Source organism: Pinus tabuliformis, chromosome 5_2, assembly GCF_031772625.1.
Source record: "Pinus tabuliformis cultivar Carrire ecotype Pingquan chromosome 5_2, CPIR1, whole genome shotgun sequence".
Classification (NCBI taxonomy): Eukaryota; Viridiplantae; Streptophyta; class Pinopsida; order Pinales; family Pinaceae; genus Pinus; species Pinus tabuliformis.
This window is the reverse complement of record NC_142306.1, coordinates 186511687-186538397: the sequence shown is the minus strand read 5'-3', so window position 1 is coordinate 186538397 and position 26711 is coordinate 186511687. Positions and strand designations below refer to the sequence as shown.

Genomic DNA, 26711 nt, shown 5'->3' with positions numbered 1-26711 from the left:
CGTTTCAAAGAATCCGTTGCCTAATGCAGAAATCGACAATGAAGTAGGTTCAAGGAAGCAATCTTCAGCTACTGTTCGTGAAAAATTTCAAGGCAGCAAATTTCAGAAAAGCCCTCACCGAGAAGTCCACAATGAAGCAAAAGATTAAATTCAGAAGCCTTTGTCATCAGCTTTACAAAGAAGTCTCTTTTCGCCGGAGTCAAAGAATTGAACACAATAGCAGATACCAGCTTTAATGCAAACGCATTCAAAATTCAAAATGATAATACCATTGCGCATTCAACATTCAAACGTTAATACGACTGCGTTCTTCTCCGCTCTGGAACTCCCACTTCCACTGGCGATAGCTATGCTCTTTTTCCGGAAAGCCTTCACCAATACGTCAAAGAAATTAAATTAAATGAAGTACTGTCTACGATGCGGACGATTATACCTTGACTTCACATTTAAGCCCGCGTACTCAGAATCTGGAATATACAAATGCTTGAAGCAATCGTCCCTTGACTTCACATTTAAGCCCGCGTACTCAGAATCTGGAATATACAAATGCTTGAAGCAATCGTGTGTAAGTTCTAAGGAATTTACAATTCACCATGGTTCAAGGCGTTGTGTGTATGAGAGAATTCGCAACTCGGTCACGTGAGAGCAAAATGATCTTGGACAGGTCTGCATAGAGGCACCAACGCATCTCTGGGCATGTCAGGCCATCGACAGAGGCAGAGCAGTGCTCAGGACTGAGGCAGTGCCAGACTATTTCAGGACAGAGGCAGTGGTAGCGCTCAAGACAGAGGCAGTGGCAGAGATGAAGGGAGTTACAACTATTTTTAGAACTGGCTCTGATACCATGTCAGGCCAGGCAGTAACTCTCCAAAGGCAGAAAAAACTGATTCGTCTATTATTCCATAGGTAGGCTATTGTTATATACAATAGGAGTGATTGTTCAGTTCATCTCTCGATGACTGTTCACATTCCTAATTTATTTATTTATTTACAAATTCCCCCAATCATGAAGATTAGGTGTCAACAATTTTCCTTGTTTACGGGTATCTCAAATTTTGAACAGATATCACTTAATGGGCGAAACAACAACAGAAGGACAGATAGATAGATGTTAAAGTGAGATGAAATGGATAAATGAATATCTAGCTTGACTAACTTCAAAAAAGGACACCTTCTGTGCAAAAATACAAAAGTCATTTAAGTAATCCTAAAGACCATGTGTATATAAGTCATTAAGTAATCCATTAGGGGATTTTTGAAGTCTAAAATGGGCCTCCTAAGAAAAATGTACAACCAAAATAAATTTTCTAAGAACCAATAGGATTCAACATGATGATGTCAACCATGGGGGGGATGATTTACCATTTTTGGAGTAAAAAAGTACAAACATTAAACAATAATAAAATAATAAAACTATTTTTTCAACTCGTATTTTTAACTTATCTCCTTATGTTGTTACTCAAATTTCAAGCAGGAGTACTTGTTGGATGCAAAATTTAGTTCCTCATCCAAGGAGTGCCCATGTTGCATACTTTCAATGCACCCTACTACATGAAAAATGAGAAATACATGAAAAAACGTGATTGCAATCACGTTTTTCATGTATTTCTCATTTTTCATGTAGCAGGGTCCATCGAAAGTATGCAACATGGGTACTTCTTGGATGAGGAATCAAATTCTGTATCCAACAAGTGTTTCCGCTTGAAATTTGAGTAAACCCATATGGGGATAAGTTGAAAATATGAGTTGAAAAAATAGTTTTGTCTTTTTTCCTTCTAAAACTTGATGATGTAATCTAATCTTATTTTATTATTTCCACTATTATTTTATAATATCCTTAGGAGGCCCATTTTAGACCTCAAAAATCCCCTAATTAGTATGGACCATGCTCATGGGTGTCATCACAAGATATACTTGGTTGAGTTTATTTGAACATCTTTCTGCGTTTCCAAATGTGATATGTCTCATCATGTTTGTGTAGGAATGGGTGTCATCACAAGATACACTTGGTTGAAGTTATTTGAACATCTTTCTACATTTCCAACTGTGATACATCTAATCATGTTTATGTTGCCTACACATTATGTACATGTGACAGGAGGCGAAAATAATGATTGTCTAATAAAACTCCAACTCTAGGCATCAATCAAAACTTGAATAAACAAAATTTAAAATTAAAAAAAAAATGATTATCCAATATGACTCTAACTTTATGCACCAATTAAAACTTGAATATATATATATATATATATATATATATATATATATATTTCCCCTAATTTCCGCTTTATACAATTTTGGTTTAATTTTTTTGTCAACGAAAGATAATTGATGGGTCAACACATTTTCTAATCCGCGGTGATAATAAGGGTAAAGAAGGTTGAGGGCAGTTGCACAACAATGTAATGGAAAACGCCATGGCATCGACCATTCCATATGTTGTTTATGGTGGATGGTATGTCAAGTCTGGTCGATAGAATGGAAGGTGATTATGAGCACATATCATAGTGTGTTTCTAGATCGATGTACATAGAACAACTATTAATTTTTTATTATAGAACAACTATTATTTTTATATTATAAATTCTTTCATGGGAATCAAGATGTCATGTAAATGAAGTTGAAAGCCAAAGTAGGCAGGGCATACGAAATTATGTGCAAATATGCGAGGAAACTGAGAGTTGGGTGCAAGCATTAGGCATCGATACCAATTATATTATGCATGAGCTACCATTTCAGAGAATATATGCTAGTAACTCCATTGATGTTATTAACTTCATAGCTGACGATGCATATTAATTAGTATTCCAAGTGGCTAATCACCATGCATTGTGACTTCTTGCAAAGAAGAAGGCCCACGTTTGTAGTTATTTTGCTTTGTCTTCTTATTTTGTTATGCTATGTTTTTAAATTTATACCTATGAATGGAGTTTCAAAGTTATTTTGGAAAGCAACAAAAAACATATTTTCTATTGCAAGGACTCGATCCAATTATTATGATGTAAATCAATAAACTAATTAGGTTGGAGACGCAAACTTAGTCATAAAATATAGATTTTTAACAATATCATTGCAAAGTTTTGTCTAATTTCTATTTAGAAAGGGATGATAAGTGGTTGCCACAACTTTGAATTAATGGAATGGTGCCATATACTCTGACAACCTAAAATTTTGGCTAATATGGTTACAAGCAAAAATGGGGTATTATTTGTCAATGACTGGGAATATGTTTAACCTATTCCTTGACATTGAAACCACATGTTATTTGGGGTTTCAATGTATCGACTTGGTTATTTTTCACAGTTAGACAATATCTCTCAACTCTCAACACTGAACACAATAGATATTTCAGCTAGGTCTATTGCATTTATCTTTATTGAGGTAAAATATCAATTTTCTTAGCATTATAGCTCTGAATTGGAAATCTCGGTTATGGTAGTTCGCTAGTACATAATGGGTGATGGTACCAATGAGAATGTGATCGAAATTCAAAATTTGGGATTGTTCCATTGGTGTGTGTTTTCCCTCTGTTGTTCTAAACTTTTGAATCTTGGTCTTGAGTAGATGGACTATAGAGAGCTTTTAGAAAGATGCCTATAGTAGCAAAGGCCCAAGGACACCATGAACAAATTGATCTGCTCCTTCCATTCCCTTCAAGATAGTTTTGAGTAAGCATGATACCATTTATAACCTTAAGGTCAAAACAATTATTAACATGTTGTTATAAAAAAAGAGGAAATTACATGCTTTAGAATTTGTGACCCGTGGTTTTAATTCTCCATCAAGGAAGGGATTAGTGGCGATCCAGGTGGATATCTGTGGTCATCCTCGTATTCCACTGACTCAATGGTTCTCTATCTTCTTGGAATTTTTTCTATTGTTTTTTGGGTCCCAAGCTACTAGGGGTGTTTTGAGTCACTAAACTATTCATTTTAGAAATTCAAGGGACTAGGGGCCAGGTAAAAGTTGTAATCCTTTGATAGTTATTTCCAACGAACTATTGTGCACCCCAAATAGATATTCTATGCAAAGTTACACCCTTGGGAGGTTGATGTACCAACTAACCACCTTGGGGCCCATAAATATTTTGTTACTGTTGGACACCTAATCCTAAATGGGTTAGTGTGGAAGCCGAATAGACCAAAGCAGTCCAAGAGACCTTGGGATCTGAAACCCAAGAGTCACATAATGTACTATAAATGTAAATCTCTTGTTAATAAAAAATGTACTGCATGATTTATCTTTCAGATTGTCTTTGCTGTCCATGTGTGTTTAACATGGTATCAGAGCAGGCGTATCCCTGCCCTGCATAAATTAATTTGAGCCATTTGTTTTATGGCCTCTCTGTGTAGTTTATTTCTGCCATAAATTTTATATTTTCTCATGAATATTGTCTCAGCTAAATTTTAGCTGCAATCTGTTATTTCTCCAGCGCTATTTTTATTCACCTATGCTCTAAAAACGCTCATTGCTCAGACCTGCCATCTCTGCCCCAGCAAGAACGTATCTCTGACTGCAATGTATTCCTCACTATGGCCTCTGCGCATTCCTCAATTTGTAACGCTGGCCCTTTGATTTAAACATTGAAGTGTTATCTGCCATTTCCTGCCAGAAATCCGTTGCCTCCCCTGATTGACATCTCTGTCTTTTACAGTCCTGACCCTTGCATTACCTGCGCTCTCTGGCTATCCTGACTGTTCATAAACGGTTCATAAAAGAAACGCTGTCCATGGTATTTTTAGCGCTGGCCTGGAGAATCCTCTGAATCGCTGAGTAGAATGCCCTTGAGATCAGCTGGACAACCTGCAATTTGACCATCTGGACTGTAGTAAGATTCTGGAAGCGCTGTGCCATGCATTGAACGCTGTTTTGTTGCATCTGCACATCCTTGATGCTGGTTCACGCGACACTTGGCCATCAATCTTGAAGATCTTTAAACGTGAGACCGACTCAGCAATATTGGATTTTTCATCTTCCATAAGTGGGTAATGTTGACATGAGAGTGGATTGATCGTGCTAGCTGATTGAATCTCTACCCATCGTTGGCAACTTCTCTTAAAATTATATTTGACAATAGAAATCATTGGAGTTAATTTGTCTCTTTAGATTCTATGTACACGAGTATTCTCTTTATGTACCATATGGAGTATGGTATTCTTCAACTGAAGCAATAACGAAAAGAAATTTGAAACAGTTGCTGCAAGGTTGATTGAAGGTCTCTCTAAATGATTTAGAGTCTAGACATGGCTCTCGGTCTTATTCACGAGATCCATTTTCTCGGTTTCAGTGATCCATTTCAGAAGCAAGATACGTAAGTGGTGTTTTTTTCACTTGGAGGAATGGTTCCTCTGGGTTCATGTGTATTTTGAAAGCTACGTTCATTCAAGGATTCCAGGCATTGCTTTTTTTGTCGATTCATACTGGAAATTCTAGTATATTTATTGGTATCAACAATCGAGTGCTCATGCATTTGGATGTTTAATACATTCTGTTTATAACCACATAGTTCTATCTGAGCATATGTGGGACCCTTTTTCACTTATTCAGTGTTGATGCTGATTCCTTTAATATCTTTACATTCTGCTCAGTGACGGTTGTTATTCTCTGGTTATTTGCAATTGCTGGAGTAGTGCCAACAAGACCAAAAAAGGGTTTCTCATTATCGAGCCATATAATGTCTCGCAGAAGCCTCATAATATTTTGGACCTGGGATCGTAACGTGTGATGGAGAATGTTATTTCTCTCCAGCCACTCTATAGTTGTACAAACAGATTTACCATTATCCCTAGAAGCAACAGAACGAGCATTTTCTAGAAGTTTGTTGATCTCTCGTACCGCACTGAAATCCCAGCATTCGTTCAACCATTCTTCTCTGAGCACTGATTGCACCTTCCAGATTCACACATTGCAAGTAATGTTGTTGTGACAAGGGTGGCAAATGTATTCCCATACGTTGCTCGTGTGGCTCACATACGCTGGAAGCTGTATGCATGTGTCCCCGTAAGGAAGCTACTTCCATGCATTATCATCTCCATGGAATGTGAAACAATCGGTAAATGCGCTGCAAGGAACAAATGAAGCATGGTGGATTCGTCAAAGATATATGAGCTGGTATTTTGTGTATTTCTGTGAGGTGGGGAAGCAGTTGAATTTTGGCGCTTTGCGTAAGCTTGTAATGACATATAAGTCGAGGTGATTGGGACCGTAAATGATGCCATTTGTAGCATCATAACCACGGTTACTGCTTTGGCTCAGTGAGAGAATTTCTTTATAAGAAGGTTGAAGTGCGAATTGATTGAAATCAAACTTTGCAACAACATCAAGAATGTGTCGTCCAGAAGCGTTTTCAAATCGATGAAGAGATTCGACCAAGAAATTTTGATATAAGTTTGGCCAGTTGCTGGTGTGAACAAAATGCAAACAGAAAATCATTCTGGAAGATTGTGTGAGTTGTAGTTGGGGAGAGGGTAAGGGCATAAAGAATGATCTAGCCCCAAGGCTACAAACTTGTATTTTCTGTGGTTGTTTCAGTTGAGCAGCATATCACTATACCTGTGCTTGAAATCTTAATGAGTATAGACTATTGGAAGTGATGTTTGGTGATGTACCTCTGCTATAGAGGGTCTCAAACTTCCTCATCTCATTGGATGTGTGGCTGTGAATATATTGAAGACACTCCACATTTATTTCTCTGTCTTGGAGCTGAATACGTTGCATATATTATCACTGTGGTGTTTTCTCTGTAATGATGGAGCTTCTTTGATGTTATAACACTTATCTATAGCCACTATTCTTCCTAACATTTGCTGGTATATTCTACTTCAGATCTCTGTTATTATTAGAGTTGATATATCAGAGGTATATGTAATCCATTCCTGTAGTTGAAGTTCGAAGAAGGAAGAAGTCATTTAGTTGTGCATCCATACAAAGCGTATCTTGGTATACCTGAGCATTTTAAGGGTGAAACATATCTATTGTATCTGTGTTGGAAGGACTTTGAGCCTCTCATTCTTGCTGGACACAAATCTGTTAGTGATTGGCTAAATTCTTAGCTGGAATTAGTTAAGTGCCTTTTGAATACCTTCGGTGAAGTTTTTACATCATTGGGGTCTTTTCCAATAAAAAAAGGGGTTGAGATTCTTGGATTTATTATTGAAGGAAGAGGTCGAGCTACCCTTGTGTATATTCGTGGAGTTTGAGCCGTGTCTCCATTGCTGGTATTCACGGATTTTTTATTCTTTTTGCATTCCTGAGCTTCCAGAAGGGATATAGAGGCAAGTTCTATAAAGTTTGAAGGAATCAGCTACGTAACTCAATTTAAAAAGTCTAGTCATATGTGAAATTTCTACAGAATTTAAAGAACAGAATCTCTGAAAGTCTGGTATTGGACAATGTATTTTTCAAACTGATATTCTTAATTTTTGAAATCTTCAATAGCTGGGGTTTGTGTAGACTTGCTATAGTCTCCACTAGGATTGTTGAGTGTTCATTTCTTTGTTGAGACAATGGCTAGATTTGATAATGTATTAGAGTTACTGAATACACTAATACACTCCACTATTGGTGGGAAGGTAAATGTTAGCAAAGACACTCTTTGTGAAATTCAGACCTGCCTGCATGATGCACAAGAAAAGATTGATTTTTTGCAACTAGAATCTCAGTTCCAGCAAGATGAGCTTCAACAGATTTGTCATTCCAAATTGTTTTCTGCTCAAAACAATATGTTGTTCAAGGTTAAACCAGCAAGTGGTGAAATTAGTAAGATTGAGGTTGAATCAGATCCAGAATCCAATAAAGCAGTAGTTGTACATGCAGATGCAGAAACTCAGTCTACACTTCCCAAGCCCATCATCAGACCTTGGGAACAGCTTGTCCACAACAAGCACAGAACTGGTCTTGGATATGACAAGGACTTGTACTTTCATATTCCAGACTATGCCAAGCCCATTCAGTTTCAGAGTGCTGGATTCATTCATGACAGTTCAGCTTCAGCTGTTCCAGATTTTGCCCCTCTTCCACAGCAACAACAACAACAAAAACAACAGATTGTAAAATACCAACACTGTGACCGAGTTGGCCATCTGAAAGATCACTGTTTTGATCTTCATCCATGTAAGCACTGTCATAAAACTAGCCATTCTTCAAACAGATGCTTCAAAAACAAATGTCCTGCAAGAACAAAGATTCATCTTGGATGGATCGCTTCTTGGCAATGGGCATCAACAGCCAAGAAGATATTCCAAACACATGTCAGAACTTGTTCCAGAATATTGAACAGTCTTGCAGTTGAGTTTCCTCCATCATCTCACCTTGTATCTGACAGGGGGGGAAATGATGGTCATCTACAAGCTTCAAAGTCACATCAAGCGAGCCTGAGCCACAACCTGCCACACCAGTTTTAGAGTTGTAGCCAGAGACAAAGATGCCCGTGAACATGCCTTCAGTTGGCGATCTGGGATACTTCCTCTAGCAGAAGACTTCAGCTTCTTGCCAGCTTTGGAAGAATTCCAGGAACACAATTGAGAACACTTCCTCTAGCAGAAGACTCTAGCTTCTTGCCAGTTTTGGAAGAGTTCCAGGAATTGCATTAAGCATTCCAGAGTTGTTGGTCATCCTTAAACCATCACAGGTTGAGACTTCCCTTTTCAGGTTGAAGTTTTACCTTTTATGCGGGGTGAGACCTCCCTTTTATGGTTGAAGGTTTCCCTCTTTAAAACAATAGGATCACTTCCTCTAGCAGAAAACTTCAGTTTCTTGCCAGTTTTGGAAGAGTTCTGGGAACTGCACTAAGCGTTCCAGTGTTGGTAGTCATCCTTAAACCACTGCCCTTTATACCAACATTTCATAGAGCACATTCAGCCTAGTGCTGCTATGCATTTTTTGCACATTTTGTATTACAGCTTTTTTCTTGGACTCATACATAACCCTTCGGATTAAGGGGGGGAATGTTGGACACCTAATCCTAAATGGATTAGTGTGGAAGCCGAATAGACCAAAGCAGTCCAAGAGACCTTAGGATCTGAAACCCAAGAGTCACATAATGTACTATAAATGTAAATCTCTTGTTAATAAAAAATGTACTGCATGATTTATCTTTCACATTGTCTTTGCTGTCCATGTGTGTTTAACAGTTACTTCATTTTCTAAGGTTAGGGTTTTGGATATGTACGATTATTTCTTTATGTTAAAAGGTCATTCTTTTGACCTCTTGTAATAGCTTTTACGAATGCATTAGTTTTCATCTCTCTTTTAAAAGATAACTACCACCATTCTACCTAGTTTGTGTTCTATGATATTCTACCACTTTATGTATTAATAGAAGTCGAGTTTTCATTATAATATTGAGATATCTCTCTTTTAAAAGATAACTGCCACCATGTTACCTAGTTTGTGTACTATAATATTCTGCCACTTTATTTATTAATATAAGTGGTTTTCATTATATTGTTGTGTTCTCTTTGTGTGTGTTTCATTTCTTTTCTTGTCTTTCATTTCATTCCTTGTAAAACCCAAATTAAGTGATGTAGTAAGAGGAACAACATCCAATTCCATCTCCAAGAAATCTATACTAGACTTCACCAAATAAAAATGGCAATTCCTAAATTGAAACACAGTGAAAAAAATTCCCAAAATCCAACTGTACAAAGAAATTCACAAATAGAAAAAACGCACTCTTCTCTTTAAACCAATTTCAAATATCATGTTGAACTCTATATCAATCCTTCATTTCAGACACAATGTAACACTATGTTGAACGCTATTTCTACTTTTACGTGTTTGATAGAGAGTCATAAAAAAACATTAATTAAATTTTTGCATCTCAACACTATAACAATGAACTCGATTTCTATTTTTATGTGTTTGGTAGATAGTCATAAAAAAAAAATAATAATAAAAAAACAAAACAAAAAGAAACAAGAAAAACACATTGATTAAATTTTTGCATCTCAACTCTCTAACAATGAGCTCATTTTATATCTTATTAGTGTTCATATAATTTGGATCTCTAAATAAATACTACAAAAGTGATGAAGTAAATGTGGAAACTTATCGAAAGACTTAAACACCATTTTTAAAATGTTAAAAATAAATTATATATATATTGGAACGTGTTCCGATAACTATTATATAATTTTGTTTATATTTATTTAACTATTTTGAAAATGTGTAGACATTCATTTATATAATTATTATATAGTTTCATTTATATTTATTTAATTATTTTAATATGTATGCATCTATTTGTTTTAATTATTTTTGTAAAAAAATAATAATAACTAAATTTAAAAATAAAATCAACCCAGTTTTACAAAATTAGGTTGAAATTTTCAAAAGTAAGACATCATACAAAATCACTTCTCCTAAAACCAAGAAAAATATAAACATCACTTTTCCTAAAACCAGGAAAAATATAAACATATAGGGATTCAAGTTCAATGGCACTGCCATTCAAAGCAGGGAAAAAGTTTTGGTTAACCTGGTCATATAAAATCAAAACAGAGCTCAAATGCCACTCAAAAAGAATAACTATGTTAATGTATCATATTGTTTTTCAACTGCATTTTTAGCCCAATAACTTAGCATAACTGTTGTTTTTTAACCAGATTATTAGCATTTTCTTTAACCAGATTATTAGCATTTTCATCTAATAAAAATAAAAATATGAGCTCGTATAAGCTTAGGATATACTAGTAAGAAAGGTATTCATCAGATTAGTCCCATGGAAGTGAGAAGCTAACACAATGCTTATTGGGTGGGGGGCGTTGGTCGATCCCTGCCGGGGGCATCCTCATCATTAAGTTGTTTCTGGTTTGTTAGTTGTTTATAGAAATGAAGTGGCATTATTTGAGTGCACTATTTAGTATATTACTTTTATCGGATTTTACATGTTTTTTAAAGCAGATTATTAGTATTTTCTTTAACCAGATTATTAACATTTTCATCTAATAAAAATAAAAACAGTCTCCAACATTATTCAGTATATTACCATTCAGTATATTACCTTTATCAGATTTTACATGGAAGATTATTTTAAGGAAGAAATTTTCATTTAATTATTTATATTAATTTTTTTAAATAATTTAATTTTTCATCTAAATTAAAAATAATAATAATAATATATAAATAAATTCAACATCTTAAAAAAAAAATCTAAAATATTTAAATTATATGATTTATAAAACTCAAATCTAAAATTATGAAAAATATTTTACTAAATATGTGGTTAGCAGCTGTAAGCACATGAAAGCAAAGTAAGCACGTGATGTTAACAGCTGTAAGCACATGATAGCAAAGCAAATAGTGGTAAGTAAGTTTTTTTTTTTTTTTTTGTAGTTTTGAGAATGTGGTTTAATAGTTAGGTAAGGAAGATGATTAATTAGGTAATCTTGAATCAGACTATATATAGTAGAATTGAGGCTTCTGTGATCCATATCAAATTTAGCCATTGGTCAAGTTAGTCGTTGAAGGCTCTACTCAAACTATTTAGCACACTGGTTGGTTTGAAATATGTCGACAAATGTGATTTACGCAGAAAAATCTATCATAAATAGACTATATATACTTAGAACTTCTCTCAACATGATTTTTTCAATTACAATCACAACTACCGACATCCGACATGATTAGCTACTGGATTGCCAATCAACATCTGCACCGTCAGTTGTGAAGTTAATAAATAAAGGAGCTACCTCTGCAATCACAGGCCTGTGGGAACAGACCAGAGTTTAAAAGAACAAAGTATATTCTCTCAAATGGTAGCTGATGCATAATATATTGATACCAAACACCAACACCCTGCTCCCAACTTCTCCGAAGATTTGCACGTGATTTCGTAGGACCAACGCGCCCGCCTTAGCGTACCATCCACATCATCAGCGTTGAAGTTTTGACTAGAGAATCAGGAATTAACCATTCAAATGAATTATTAACCACGGTCTAGAATTAACCATTCAAAGGCATAATAATGGAGTTAATGAAAGGAAAGGCCATGACGTTAATCTTCATTATTTTTAGAATCACTTAACTTGATTTTATCTATTATACAAATTAAGATTAATTACTTGATATTGTGTTGGGTAATGTTTAATAAGGTCAAGAAGTGGGATTGAAACTATTAAAATGAATCATATAGCCTTAATCATCACTATCTGATAATTAAAATCTCTCATATGTATTTTAAGATACTTAATTCATTTATGCACTTAATATTAGCTAACAAAAAAATTTAAAACTTAGTTTACCGTTTAACTTTAACTTTATTTTATTCTTATAAGTAGATAAACATATAAATTAAATTATTGATAAATGTTCATAAGCATCAATTTATAATAACCATTAAAACGCTTAAACATTAAAACACACACTTCGTGATACATCTCACTTTGCGAAAATTTAAAAATGATAAAAATATGTTTAATAATATGAAATAATATTCTTAGCCATGGAGATTTATCCCATTTGTTTTAGGCGTAGTCTAAATGGTCTTTTTCAGAGCATTTTGTTTTAGTTATTTTAATCAAAATTTTTAAAATCTTGAGTTTAAGTTGTTTAATCTATAGAATTTGAGTGCCTCGGAGATTTTTCAAAGAGTTGAATCTATTTATGCATTCAAAAATGTATTTTACACAACAAAAAATCACAATTTTATTTGAAATTTTATGGCCAAATTATGATAGAGAAAAGATAACATAACTATTTTGAAAATAAATTTTAACTTTTGATTTGTTTACATTATAAAGAATATTTTAAAATATTCCGTAGAAATTAAATCTCCATCATCTAACTAAATTAAAATTTAAAAACCTTATTAAAAATGAAATGAATATATAGTTACAGTCATAACAATTTGTTTCAGAATAAAAAAATCCACGAGATGTCACACCTATTTACTTACCTCGAAAACACAAATAACTCCTAGCGAAAAAACCAAACTAGTTAGTTTTAAAACAGGCCTAGCTTTTTTACAAATTGTATGCAACATACTGAATATATTATAATCATTTAGGTTTACCGATCCCCTGGATTCCAGGAACCCACGTAACCTCAATTCAAGGAACCCACGTAACCTCTATCAGTGACGGATTCAAGAAGATTTCTCTGTTTGTTTTATTATGGCATTCCTTCACGAATTGCTTTTCATGGGGTCCATGATACTTACATACATGGGAACGGTTGGCCTTCTTTTGAAGTGCAGAGGCCGCAGTATGAAACCGAAACGGCATCTTTCTTACCAAAGTGCTCAGAACTGCCTGTAATCTGGATTGAGCTGCCATGGAAAGCCCAAAGCTTCCTGTGGTCATCTTTCCCAGTGCGGGATTAGGCCATCTCACCCCCTTCGCCGAGTTCGCGAAGCGCCTTTCGGAATGCCATGGACTGTCTGTTACTTTTATGACATGCCAATGGATGTTCTCCTCTCATCTCATCGCTGCTTTCTCGGAGCGCATGGCGTCCGCGTCTCTGGACATCACCTTCGTCCAGCTGCCGGGTGATGTGGAGATCGAAGGCGCAGAACACATTAAAACAGAGACTCGAATATCTATGGCTATGGAGAAATCGACAGGATTGGTAGAAATGGGACTCAGATCCCTCTTCGACTCTGGCTCCCCTGTCTCTGCTTTTATCACTGATTTTTTCTGCTCTGCCATGTTCGATGTGACAGCCAAGCTCTCCATACCCACCTACGTTTTCTTTACATCCCCTGCTTCTATGCTTCCTCTCATGTTCTCTATGCCGAAGATCGTCTTGGAGACTCCAATTTCGTTCAAGGACGCCGATTTTCCAGTAAAGGCACCGGGCCTTCCGGCGATCTCGAGCAGAGATCTGCCGACTCCGTTGCAGGACAGGTCGGATGAAGTCTTTTTCTGGTTTGTGCATCATTTCTTGCGCCTTCGGGAAATAAAGGGGGTTTTGATAAATACCTTCGAGGAGCTGGAGACTGAACCAATCAAAGCCCTTGTGGAGGGAAATATATCTATTAATCCCACTTTTGGGCATCGAATACCCCGCGTTTATCCAGTAGGGCCCGTCATTTCTTCGTCGCCGCTTGAATCTCGTGACAAACTTCTCCAAGACCGGCGGGTCGATTGCCTCGACTGGTTAGACCAGCAACCCCCTTCGTCGGTTTTGTTCGTCTCCTTCGGAAGCGGTGGTGCCCTGCCCAAGGCGCAGGTTACGGAAATCGCCCTGGGGCTAGAAGCGAGCCGGCATCGCTTCCTGTGGGTTTTGCGCAGTGCTTCTGAAAGAATCTTTCAATCCAGCAAGGAAACAGACCTTTCCCAACTCTTACCTGAGGGATTCCAGAGCCGAAACAGGGACCGGGGACTAGTTGTTCCTTCATGGGTGCCTCAGGTTCCTGTTCTTTCTCATCCCTCCACTGGCGGTTTCCTTTGTCACTGCGGTTGGAATTCTACCCTAGAGAGCATCTCACATGGAGTGCCGATGATCACATGGCCTCTTTTCGCCGAGCAGAGATTGAATAAGTTTCTACTGGTTAATGAGTTTAAGGTCGCGATTGAAACAGAGATGGAAAGCGATGGGTTCGTAGGGAGAGAGGAAGTGGAAAGAGTTGTTAGAGAATTGATGGAAGGAGAAGGAGGCAGAAGGGTAAGAGCAAGAGTAAGAGATTTGAAGGAGAAGGCCTTGACTGCGTTGGATGCAGGAGGAAGTTCATACACGGCCCTGGCTGCTGCAGTGTCTGAGTGGAGAACAAGTGCAGAAGGTTGTGCAGGTATAAACCCCAGTAGTTAACAAACTTCAATTCCAAAAATTGTATTCTGCCGTTTTTCGTCAGTCCAGATGTGAACTGTGGCTTTTCTGGGATTATATTTAATAATTTGAATTTTGTGAAACTCTGAATTAAATGAAGGGCAACTAGGCACATAATTAACGTTGAAACACAAAATGAGATGGTGCAAACACAAATATTCTTCATGGTACCTAATCGGATCGACCTCGTCGCCATGGCTTGGTTGAGTGTTAATAGTAGGTACTGTTTTGAGCACATTGAATACAATGAGTAGGATTGAACGACATTATTATTGTGTTGTCCATCTTAATAACGGCTTTCTTCCACCATAAAAACACGATTCAAACATTTCCTCTATAAGATTTTTTGAAATTTTTTTCCCTGGATTCCAGCCACTTCTGAAATTTCAGATAATTCCTCCTCCTCTTTAAACTACTCCATACTAAAATAGTTATAATTTGTGATATATTAAATATTATTTTAACGGGAGTGGGTCAATCACTAAATATATTATTGTGCATCTCTATTAAAAGGAGTACAAATATGTTATCAAAAAATGGAATCAAACCAATAAAAGGGAAACTTAGTCACATAACAATATAGTACACCATAAGCCATGAAGTTTTTACCATAAAAATCTAAATGAGTAAATCAACATTCAAAAGATATTTTAGCCTTGCTCAAGAAATTGCTATAAATAATGAGTTGTACACTCGCACGTAACTATTTTGTGTAATTTTACTTGTTATTAATATCTATACACTCCCACATAACTATTTTGTGTAAATTACGGCCTGGAGTATGCCGTAACACTGCTTCTGCTTGGCTAAGAGCTCGTCTTCCTCGGACGTAAGGAAACAGGTTAACGGCTCAAGACCCAGAGGCATCTGGCAGGAGTGAAACCCTGCTCCCTTACGGACCACCAGCGGGTTATTACAGGGGGCGTGGTTTTCCTTGATAACGGTGATGAGTCAAATCGACATTCGCGGATAGCAGCCAGAGATGGTTGTCCTCACTGTTGGTTTGACACCTGAGTTTGATAGGTTTTGCCACCTTCGAAAAAAAAAAAAAAAACTATTTTGTGTAAATTTACTTGTTATCAATATCTATTCATGACTTTGGCTTGGGGCAATCTTCTCATGGATATGCTCAACTCTCCACTCTCATTTGAGTTTTAATCAAGTAAATTGTCTCATTCGAACCTTATTCTTTTCTTTCGCTTTTTCAAGGGTCAATTCCTTACCTAAGTCATTGTTGTCCTTGCATCAAACAACATTGTTGGTTATAAATTTTCAACATTGTTGGTTATAAATTTTAACTCATGGTTGTCCTTGCATCAAACAACATTGTTTGTTATAAATTTTTCTTCGAATGTGAATCATAAATTAATTAGTTTTACCTTTTTGAGACCTTTTAGCCCTTAAAAATTAAATTGATTGATAACTTTAAAGCATAACCAAAATTTAATTTTTATTATTGAAATGAAGATTTAATTGAGACCAAAAATAATAATTAGAATGAAAGAATAAGATCTCTGAATAGCACGGCCTGGAGTATGCCGTAAAACTGCTTCTGCTTGGCTAAGAGCTCGTCTTCCTCGGACGTAAGGAAACAGGTTAACGGCCCAAGACCCAGAGGCATCTGGCAGGAGTGAAAGCCTGCTCCCTTACGGACCACCAGCGGGTTATTACAGGTGGCGTGGTTTTCCTTGATAACGGTGATGAGTCAAATCGACATTCGCGGATAGCAGCCAGAGATGGTTGTCCTCACTGTTGGTTTGACACCTGAGTTTGATAGGTTTTGCCACCTTCAGAAAAAAAGATCTCTGAATAGCAAAGTTACCCTAAATAGTTAAGTCAATAATACATATTAATATATTAATGAATTACAACTTAATATCTAGCCTCGATGCCTAGCCCTCTGTTTAAAGATTGGGATGGCCCAAACTCTAGCACGCACGCGGAATAGAAAGTTAAAAACAACTACATCAATGACTTCCGAATTCTCGATGGATTTTTACTACTACTATGGATGGATTTCTTTCCACATATTGCTTTTCATGGGATTCCTCTACACGCAGAACAAGATTTGACGAATTGTGTTTTTTGGATGGGATTCCTTTCCAGAGGGTCCACCAGAATTGATGGACAACAGAAAGGCTCTATTTTTTGGTAGTCTGAAACCGTGCTGTCATCTTTCTTACCAGAGTGCTCCGAACGGCCTGTAATCTAGATTCAGCTGGATGGAAAGCCCAAAGCTTCATGTAGTTATCTTTCCCAGCGCGGGTATAGGCCATCTCATCCCCTTCGCCGAGCTTGCGAAGCGCCTCTCGGAATGCCATGAACTGTCCATTACCTTCATGACATGCGAATGGATGTTCTCCTCTCATCTCATCGCTGCTTTCTCGGAGCGCATGGCTTCAGAGTCTCTGGATATTACCTTCGTCCAGCTGCCGGCCGATGTGGAGATTGAAGGCGCAGAACTTGGGAAAGTCGAAACTCGAATATCTAAGCTCATGGAGAAATCGAAAGAATCGGTGGAAATTGGTCTCAGATCCCTCCTCGACTCTGGCTCGCCCGTCTCTGCTTTCATCACTGATTTTTTCTGCACCGCCATGTTCGATGTGACAGCCAAACTCTCCATCCCCACGTATGTTTTCTTAACTTCGACTGCTTCTCTGCTTTCTCTCATGTTCTCAATTCGGAAGCTCGTGTCCCAGATTCCAATTTCGTTTAAAGACGCAGATTTTCCAGTAGAGGTACCAGGCCTTCCGCCGATCTCGAAAAGGGATCTGCCTACCCCTTTGCAGGACAGATCGGATGAAGCCTTTTTCTGGTTCGTGCACCATTTCTCGCGTCTTCGGGAAATAAAGGGGGTTTTGATAAACACCTTCGAGGAGCTGGAGACTGAACCGATCAAAGCCCTTGTGGAGGGAAATTTATCCATTAACCCCACTTTTGGGGATCTAATACCCCGCGTTTATCCAGTTGGGCCACTCATATCATCGTCGCCGCTTGAAACCCGCGACAAATTTCTGCAAGACGGGCGGGCGTATTGCCTCGACTGGTTAGACAAGCAACCGCCTTCATCGGTTCTGTTCGTTTCATTCGGAAGCGGAGGCGCCCTGTCGGAGGCCCAGGTTACCGAACTCGCCCTAGGGCTAGAAGCGAGCGGACATCGCTTCCTCTGGGTTCTGCGCAGTACTCGTTTAACGACCTTTGAATCCACCCAGGAAAAACACCCTTTCCAACTCTTACCTGAGGGATTCGAGAGTCGAACCAGGGACCAAGGACTCGTTGTTCCTTCATGGGCGCCTCAGATTCCTGTTCTCTCTCATACTTCCACCGGTGGTTTCCTTTGTCACTGCGGATGGAATTCTACGCTGGAGAGCATCTCACATGGAGTGCCCATGATCGCTTGGCCTCTTTTCGCGGAGCAGAGCACGAATAGGTTTTTACTGGTTAATGAGTTCAAGGTTGCGATTGAAGCAAAGATGGAAAGCGATGGTTTCGTAAGGAGAGAGGAAGTGGAGAGAGCGGTTAGAGAATTGATGGAAGGAGAAGGAGGCAAGAGGCTAAGGGCGAGAGCACAAGTATTGAAGGAGAAGGCCAAGACTGCGCTGGAAGGGGGAGGAAGTTCCTGCACGGCCATGGCAGCTGCAGTGTCTGAGTGGAGAACAACTGCAGAAGTTTGTGCAGGTATGATCCCCAGGGGTTAACATCGGGAATTTGTTTAATAAATTGTCTAGACGTATATTAAACTGCATACGTTGTTACAAATTTAGATTTGAAAATGGTATACAATGATGTTAAATAAGCTTAAATAGCGTATAAATCATAGTTATTGTTATTATACGACGTTTTGGAATATGAAAGTTTATACGACTTTCTAAAACATAAAGAAATAGAATGACAAACTAAAATCCATTTAATTATTTACACCGTTTTATCTTTAATTATTCTGTATCAATAGTTGACACTTCATCTGCAATTCAATTAATTTACAACGTTTTGTCTTTAATTAATCTGCATCAATAGTTGATACCTCAGACTCGTGTCATTATGTTGTGTTGAACATTCAAGTCATCTCCTCGGACGCTTATTCAAAAAGCAGAGGTTATTTGTTATTATTTTTTTTTTTTGGGGGCAGATTTTGTGTTTGGGATTTATTGAAATTATAAATTTTTTTGAATAGTGAATTTTTTATGATTTTAGTAGTTCAAAAGTTTTTTAAGACTCTATATATATTAAAAAAATAATTTAAACAACACAAATTAAAATTTAATAATAAATTTTTCACAAAATTCTAACCAAAAACTCAAAAACATAAAAATAAAAAAACTAATTTAAACAAAAACCCATCAAAATTTATCCACGATATTTTTTCCAGAAAATTCCAACTAAAAAACAACAACACTAATAATCAGACAACCCTACCCTATCTAACAGACCCGAGCCTTTTGATCGATAGCGTTTGTCCACAAGTATACATGAACATAAAGAATGACCCATATTTTGTTGGTTCAAAACATATATTTATTTGAATCATATTTTACATGTTTCCTCTGTTAATTTATCAAAGCTTCATGCATTATTTTGGTCGTAACTCATCCGGTAGGAAGATCGTTTTAATAATATCTGTGGTCTTTATTGGTTTACAAATTTATTGATGTGAGAGTGTGATGTAAAGAGTCTTCCAATAAATTTAGTTTGTTTTTGTTTTTTTATTTAACCTATAAAAAGGTTTGAACGTGGAATCCTAATTATCATTAAATAGGCTAATATAATTTATTATATTTTATTATATATACTTCTCAAAGGTTATGCATTGCGTTGGGCTGACTCATATATTTTGTTATATTGATATGATGATGTGATTTTAATAAATTTATTATATATATTTATTTATTTTTCTTATTATATATATATATATATATTAATATATAAATTTTCATATTTAATATTTATTTCAAATTTTTAATTATAATTATATTTTTTTCATATATTATAAAATTATTTTAATTTATTTCATGGTTAGTTTCATTAATTATTTAAATATATTTGACATTCATTTAAAATTTATATAAAATATTTCATTTTTTAATAAAATTTCAAATATGGTTACATATAATTATATATATATATATATACTAATTTAGAAAATAGAGGATTTATAAAATTATATAATATATTTAATTAATTTTGTGATTAATTTTAATATATATTATATGATATTGATTTTTATAAATTTAAATTTATTAATATACTAATTTAGATTCATCTTAATTCTAGATTTATTAAGCATTGAGAGGGATCAGATCTATCAAGGTGTAAAACTTAAGGAAAGATTTGCGCCTCGAGAGATATGAACGCTCTCGACACTTATAGATTTGGGGTTAAGATAGATCTAGGTTGGTTTCAGTCATGTGCAACCGTAGAAACTCTATTGAACATCTAATTATTCTTATCATTTTATATATGCTAAATATGTTTAAGATTAACCAAGTCATTTTATTTTTAAATTTGCTCAGTTACCTCAATTTGTTGAAATGATAGAGATTATTATTAACTTAAATGATGAAAAACGATGAAATAAAAATTTGAACACAAAGTAACAATGTAAGAGTGTTGAATGATAGAAAAAGTGAATAATAAGAATGTAGTCAATTACAGATAGTCTTCATTGTGATCAATCTCAAACTATTTTCTTCTACTATTGTTATTGCCACACCTGTTAGTTTTTCCATCTTTTCATATGGATCATATCAAAAGGACAGTTGAAATCGTAGACCATTCAAATATTTAAATTCGTCTATTGTAGTAAACGTCATACCTTATATATCTTTCTCTTCAATATTAACAGTAGCTTTCTCCAAAGTCAATCATTGTGACTTATGGAGTATTAAACCAAGTTTCAATGTTAGTTGTTTTCTATTACCTCATATGAATGCAAAATGACTAACAATGTTGAATGATGGAAAATGGGAATAATAAGAATGTAGTCAATCACAAATAGTTTACAGTTTCAAGAAGCATATATTTCAATGCAATCAATGCACACTATTAATTTAATTACTTTGAAGTTAATGTATATCATACATCTAGTTATATCAAATCAAAAAGCAAAATTTACACTAAAATCAATGCATCTAGTGCAAACATTCAAATAAATTTAGAAATCAACATCTACATTGATATCAATGCATCAAGTGCAAGGATATATATATATCATTCTTTGTTTCTCTATCTCACCCCCCAAACACAAATGCTCTCTCTCTCTCCCCCCTCATTTTCACCTTCTTTGTCTCTCTATCTCATCCCCCAAACATACACACACTCTCTTCATGATTATCTATCTCTTTCTCCCTCCCTATTCCTCTCCCTCTCTCTCTCTTCCCTTCTCTCTCACTCTCTCTCTCTCTCTCTCCACTTTTCTCTCTTTACTCCTTTCTTCTTCCCTTTATTTCTCTCCCCATTTAACTGCATCTCTCCTCTCTCTCAAGTCCTTTCCCTCTTCCTTCCTCTTTTGCCCTCTCTCTACCATCTCCTTTTATCTCTCTCCCTCATCACTCTTTCTCTCATGAGCCTCCAACTATGTCACTATCTTCCCCTCCAACTCCATCTCTCTCTCCCTCCCTTGTCCGTCTAATTATTATGATCATTTCAAATATGCTAAATGTTTAAGATTAATATGTTCATTTTAATTTTAAATTGTCTCATTTATATTAGTTTATAGAGATGATAGAGACTGTTAATAACTTGAATGATGAGAAATGTTGGGTCCCTATAATACTAGTGATTACCCCATTACTATTGTAGTTATACCCCTTATTTATATTGTTGTGCCCCTATTACCCCCATATTGTTATTTCTGTGCCCCATAGAATCCCTCTATTGTTATTTTTGTGGCTTTATATTATTATTGTTAGGTCGGCTGGATTATATTGTGACTCCTTAGACTCCTATATATAGAAAGGAGGTTTTGTCATTTGTATCATCCAAGAATTGTTCATTTATGTAATGTAAAGGAGGTTGCCCCCTCGAAGAGGCTGAATTCTAAGGCGTTGATCTATCTTTTCTTGAGCTGGTTTCATAACATTTGGTATCAGAGCTTTGGATTCTAGGGTTTCGCTGCTCCAAACAGGTCATCGTGGCATTTTCGCTATAACTTTTTTTCTGTGACGTTTCAGAAGTCGCAAAAAAAACCCATTTGAGAAGAAATCGCGCTGAACCTTGGGTCCGAATTTCAGAGCTTTTCGCACGATATTTGCGGAGATATGATCTGAGGAAGTTGGTCTTTTTGCAGACTCCTGAATTACATTCAAAACAGGTGACCTGGGGAAAATCGTCATAACTTTCTCTCTGGGGATCGGATTGAAATTTCGTAAGAAGGTACAGAAAGAGGACGGACTGTAGTTTCTTGTGTGCTTGTTTCAGATCCAAAGGTTGAAACAGTGACTCGTGGCACGTCGTACAAGTTCGCTCTACTGAACTAGTCTATAAGCAAGTCACTGTGGGAGATTTCACATAACTCTTTCTTGGAGAATCCAATTTGGGTCAGACTTGTGGCATTGGAAAGAGGACACAAAGGGCTACTACAGCTCACAAATTCAGAACTAGATGATTGGAAAGTACAGAGATACATCAGAGGCAATATCGAGCTCCTACAAAGTGAAAAAAGGTGTGTAGATTTTTTTAAATTTTTGCTTAAGCTTGGTTTGAAAATTTATTTTGAAGGAATTCAAAGGGCATAGTAGAGCATTATTATCGGTAACTGATGCCCCGAGGAAAGAAAATGCAAACACCTAGTAAGGAACCTGAAAGCTCTAGCATGACTCATGAAGAAGAGGAAGAAATGCGACATGATATATCAAAATTACAAGACCAAGTGCAACAACTGTCCCTTGCAAAAAATGAACAGAATCTAAGATGGATGGTTTAAAGAAAGGTGTAGAAGCTAAGATGGACTGTTTAAAGAAAGGCGTAGAAGCTAAGATGATTGACGTGGAAGCTAAGATGGATGATTTGAAGATAGATTTGAAGACAAACATGGACAAATTGAAGATAAATATGAATAAGTTGCTACAAGAAATGGTTCCTAAGGGTGAAAGGGTACTAAAGGAAACTCATGATGAGAACAAAAGAAATGTTAATCATGATTCCATAGACGCTAATGTTGGATCGAAGAATTACCATATTCCAAAAATCGATATGAGGAAGTTTGATGGCAAGGATCCCGCCACATGGATATTACAGATGGAGCAATTCTTCGATCTCAATAATGTGCAAAACACACAAAAGGTACGTATGGCAACTGTATATTTGGAACCAAATCAGTTTGTATGGTATCAATGGCTTTGTTCTCGTAAACAATTTATCACTTGGGCAATTTTTACGGAAGAATTGATAGCACATTATGAGGATACAAAAAGCAACACTTTTTTTAGCCAATTGATAAGTCTCAAACAAAAGGGTTCAATAATGGAGCACATTGAGGAGTTCCAAAAATTGAACATAAGGGTAAAAGATATTCCAGAGGAGCATAGGATTGATGTGTTCATAGGGTCTTTAAAGGATAATATCCAACATGATGTTCGCCTTTGGGAACCTGATTCATTAGAGAAGGCATTCAGGTTAGCAAGAAAAATGGAAAGCAAAATTATGGCAACTAGGAAGCATACCACTCACAACTATAAAGACGGAAGTGTTGTTGCCCCTAGTCTTCCACAACCTACAAGGTTGACACCACAACAATTGGAAGAAAAAAGAGCAAAAGGGCTTTGTTACAATTGTGATAGCAAATACACAAAAGGTCATAAGTGTGCTGAGAAGAAATTATTCTACATAGATTGTGAAGAGGAAGAAGAAAAGGAGCAAGAAAGGTCAAAAGAAGAGGATATACTCCAGGAACAAAGCCTAGATGAAGAACAAATAAATCCGACCATATCTTGTAATGCATTGGCGGGAATTACCACTCCTCAAACCATCAAGATAGAAGGACAAATCAAGAAGAAAAAGATAATAGTGTTGATGGAAGCACCCACAATTTTATTCATTGTAGGGTAGCAAAAGAATTGAATTGCTTCCTATATCCAGCACCAGAGTGTCAAGTGATGATTGCAAATGGAGGAACAATAAATTGCTCTGGAAAGTGCCATAATATCAAGCTATCCATGGGAGAATATGTATTGACTAGCCCAATGCTTTCCATTCCAATGGGAGGTGCTGATGTTGTACTAGGAGTCCAATGGCTACAATCCTTGGGTACAATAGCTTTTAATTTTCAAGAACTTTTCATCAAATTTTCTACGGAAGGAAAGGAAGTTGAATTAAGGGGTATTGCAGGGAAACCAGGAAAGATAATCAGCTCTAATGGTATGACAAAGCTTCTAAAAAAGGAGCAAAGAGGTGTAATTGCACAATTATGTTCGCTAGATGTTTCCACATTGGAATCATCTATTTCTCCAGATCTCCAAAAAGTCCTGGACAATCATTCCAAGGTATTTGAGACTCCCAAAGGTCTCCCACCTATGCGTGATCATGATCATGCTATTCATCTGATTCCAGGAAGTGTTCCTCCAAACATCAGGCCGTACAGATATCCCTATGTCCAAAAAAGTGAAATTGAACGTATGGTTGCAGAAATGCTAGAGGCTGGTATAATTCAACCGAGTCAAAGTTCTTTCTCTGCTCCAGTAGTATTGGTGCACAAGAAGGATGGATCATGGCGCATGTGTCCAGATTATAGGGAGCTCAACAAGCTCACTATTAAAGATAAGTTCCCCATTCCTGTCATTGATGAATTACTGGATGAATTGCATGGATCAATTTACTTCACCAAGTTGGATCTTCGTTCGGGATATCATCAAATCAGAATGAAGATTGAAGACATTCCGAAAACGGCATTTAGAACTCATGAGGGTCATTATGAATTTTTGGTCATGCCTTTTGGCCTTACCAATGCACCTTCAACATTTCAAGGTTTGATGAATTCAATTTTCAAACCATTCCTTAGAAAATTTGTGTTAGTATTTTTTGATGATATACTAATCTACAGCAAGTCTTGGAAGGATCATGTTGAACATGTTGACAGGGTGCTACAACTATTGGAGGAGAAACAATTATATGCAAAAAGATCCAAATGTTTCTTTGGAGTCCAGGAGGTGGAATATTTGGGTCATATTGTATCTCATGAAGGAGTTAAGGTAGACCCTAGCAAAATTAAAGCCATTAAGGAATGGAAAATCCCCACATCCATAAAGCATCTGCGAGGATTTCTTGGGTTGACAGGGTATTATCGCAAGTTTGTTAAGAATTATGGGAGAATAGCAGCACCTCTAACAACATTATTGAAGAAAGATGCATTTTCATGGACTCCGGAAGCAACAAAGGCCTTTGAACATCTTAAAGAGGCAATGTGCCAAGCACCGGTCTTAGCTACACCGGACTTCACAAAAACCTTTATTGTGGAATGTGATGCTTCAGGAAATGGAATTGGTGCTGTTCTAATGCAAGATGAAAGACCCATTGCTTTTGAAAGTCGTCCAATCAAGGGAAAGTTTTTAAGCAAAGCTATTTATGAGAAGGAAATGTTGGCAATACTCCATGCACTTAAGAAATGGCGACCCTACCTAATGGGAAGACACTTCAAGGTAAAAACGGATCATGATAGCCTTAAATACTTTTTAGAACAAAGATTATCCTCTGAAGAGCAACAAAAGTGGGTCACAAAGATGTTGGGTTATGACTTTGAAATCATCTACAAAAAAGGGAAGCAAAATGTGGTGGCAGATGCACTCTCAAGAAAGGATGAGGATGTGGAAGCATTGTTGTGCGCCATTTCTATTATCCAACCAGATTGGATAAACGAAGCAAGGGAGGAATGGAAGAATGACGAAGAAGTGTGGGCACTTATTCGAAAGCTACAACAAGATTCCAGTACGTCTGATACATTTAGCTGGAAAAATGATTCGTTATGGTACAAAGATCGCTTATACCTCTGTAAGAATTCCCAGCTAAAACAAAAGATTCTTATGGAATTGCACACTTCTCCCTTAGGAGGGCACTCAGGATTTTTAAAAACTTACCACAGGGTTAAGAAGGAATTTTTTTGGGATGGCCTTAAATCAGATATTCAAAAGTTTGTGGCGGAATGTTTGGTTTGCCAACAAAATAAAGTTGAAACAATTAAGACACCGGGTCTATTACAACCTTTATCCATTCCAAGCCAACGTTGGGAGGAGGTTTCAATGGATTTTATCACAGGTTTACCCAAGTCTGAGGGAAAGAGTGTCATCATGGTGGTAGTTGACAGACTTACCAAGTATGCACACTTTTGTGCATTATCACATCCATTTAAAGCCAGTACAGTTTCTACTGCATTTATGGAAACAATTCAAAAGCTACATGGAAACCCAAAGATTATTGTAAGTGACAGAGATCCCATTTTCACTGGAAATTTTTGGACAGAATTATTTTCTTGTCTTGGTACTCAGTTAGCTCATAGCTCATCTTATCATCCTCAATCTGATGGGCAAACTGAGATAGTAAACAAATGTTTGGAAGGATATCTTCGTTGCTTTGTATCTGATAAACAGACACAATGGGTCAAATGGTTGCCTCTGGCTGAATGGTGGTATAACACTTCCTTCCATACAGCAACAAAAATGACCCCATTTATGGCACTTTATGGGTATCAACCACCATCCATCACATCATATTTAAGAGAAAATTCTAAGGTTCAGGCAGTGGAACATCACATCGAACATCAACAACAAGTCCTCCAACTCTTAAAGGATAACCTCGTGTTGGCACAAAATAGAATGAAACAACAGGCAGATCAACATCGCAGTGAAAGAAGTTTTGATGTAGGTGATTGGGTATTCCTACGGCTACAACCATATAAGCAAATGTCCCTAAAGCAAGCTAAGAAGGATAATAAATTATCACCAAAGTATTATGGTCCG

The 26711-nt window shown here is 36.6% G+C and overlaps 2 pseudogenes; both read left to right on the top strand.

The window, feature by feature from the left end:
* The first annotated feature begins 13127 nt into the window (after positions 1 to 13127).
* Positions 13128 to 15025, top strand: LOC149158187 (UDP-glycosyltransferase 72B1 pseudogene; annotated as a pseudogene).
* A 1669-nt stretch (positions 15026 to 16694) lies between these two features.
* Positions 16695 to 18684, top strand: LOC149158186 (UDP-glycosyltransferase 72B1 pseudogene; annotated as a pseudogene).
* Positions 18685 to 26711: the final 8027 nt, after the last annotated feature.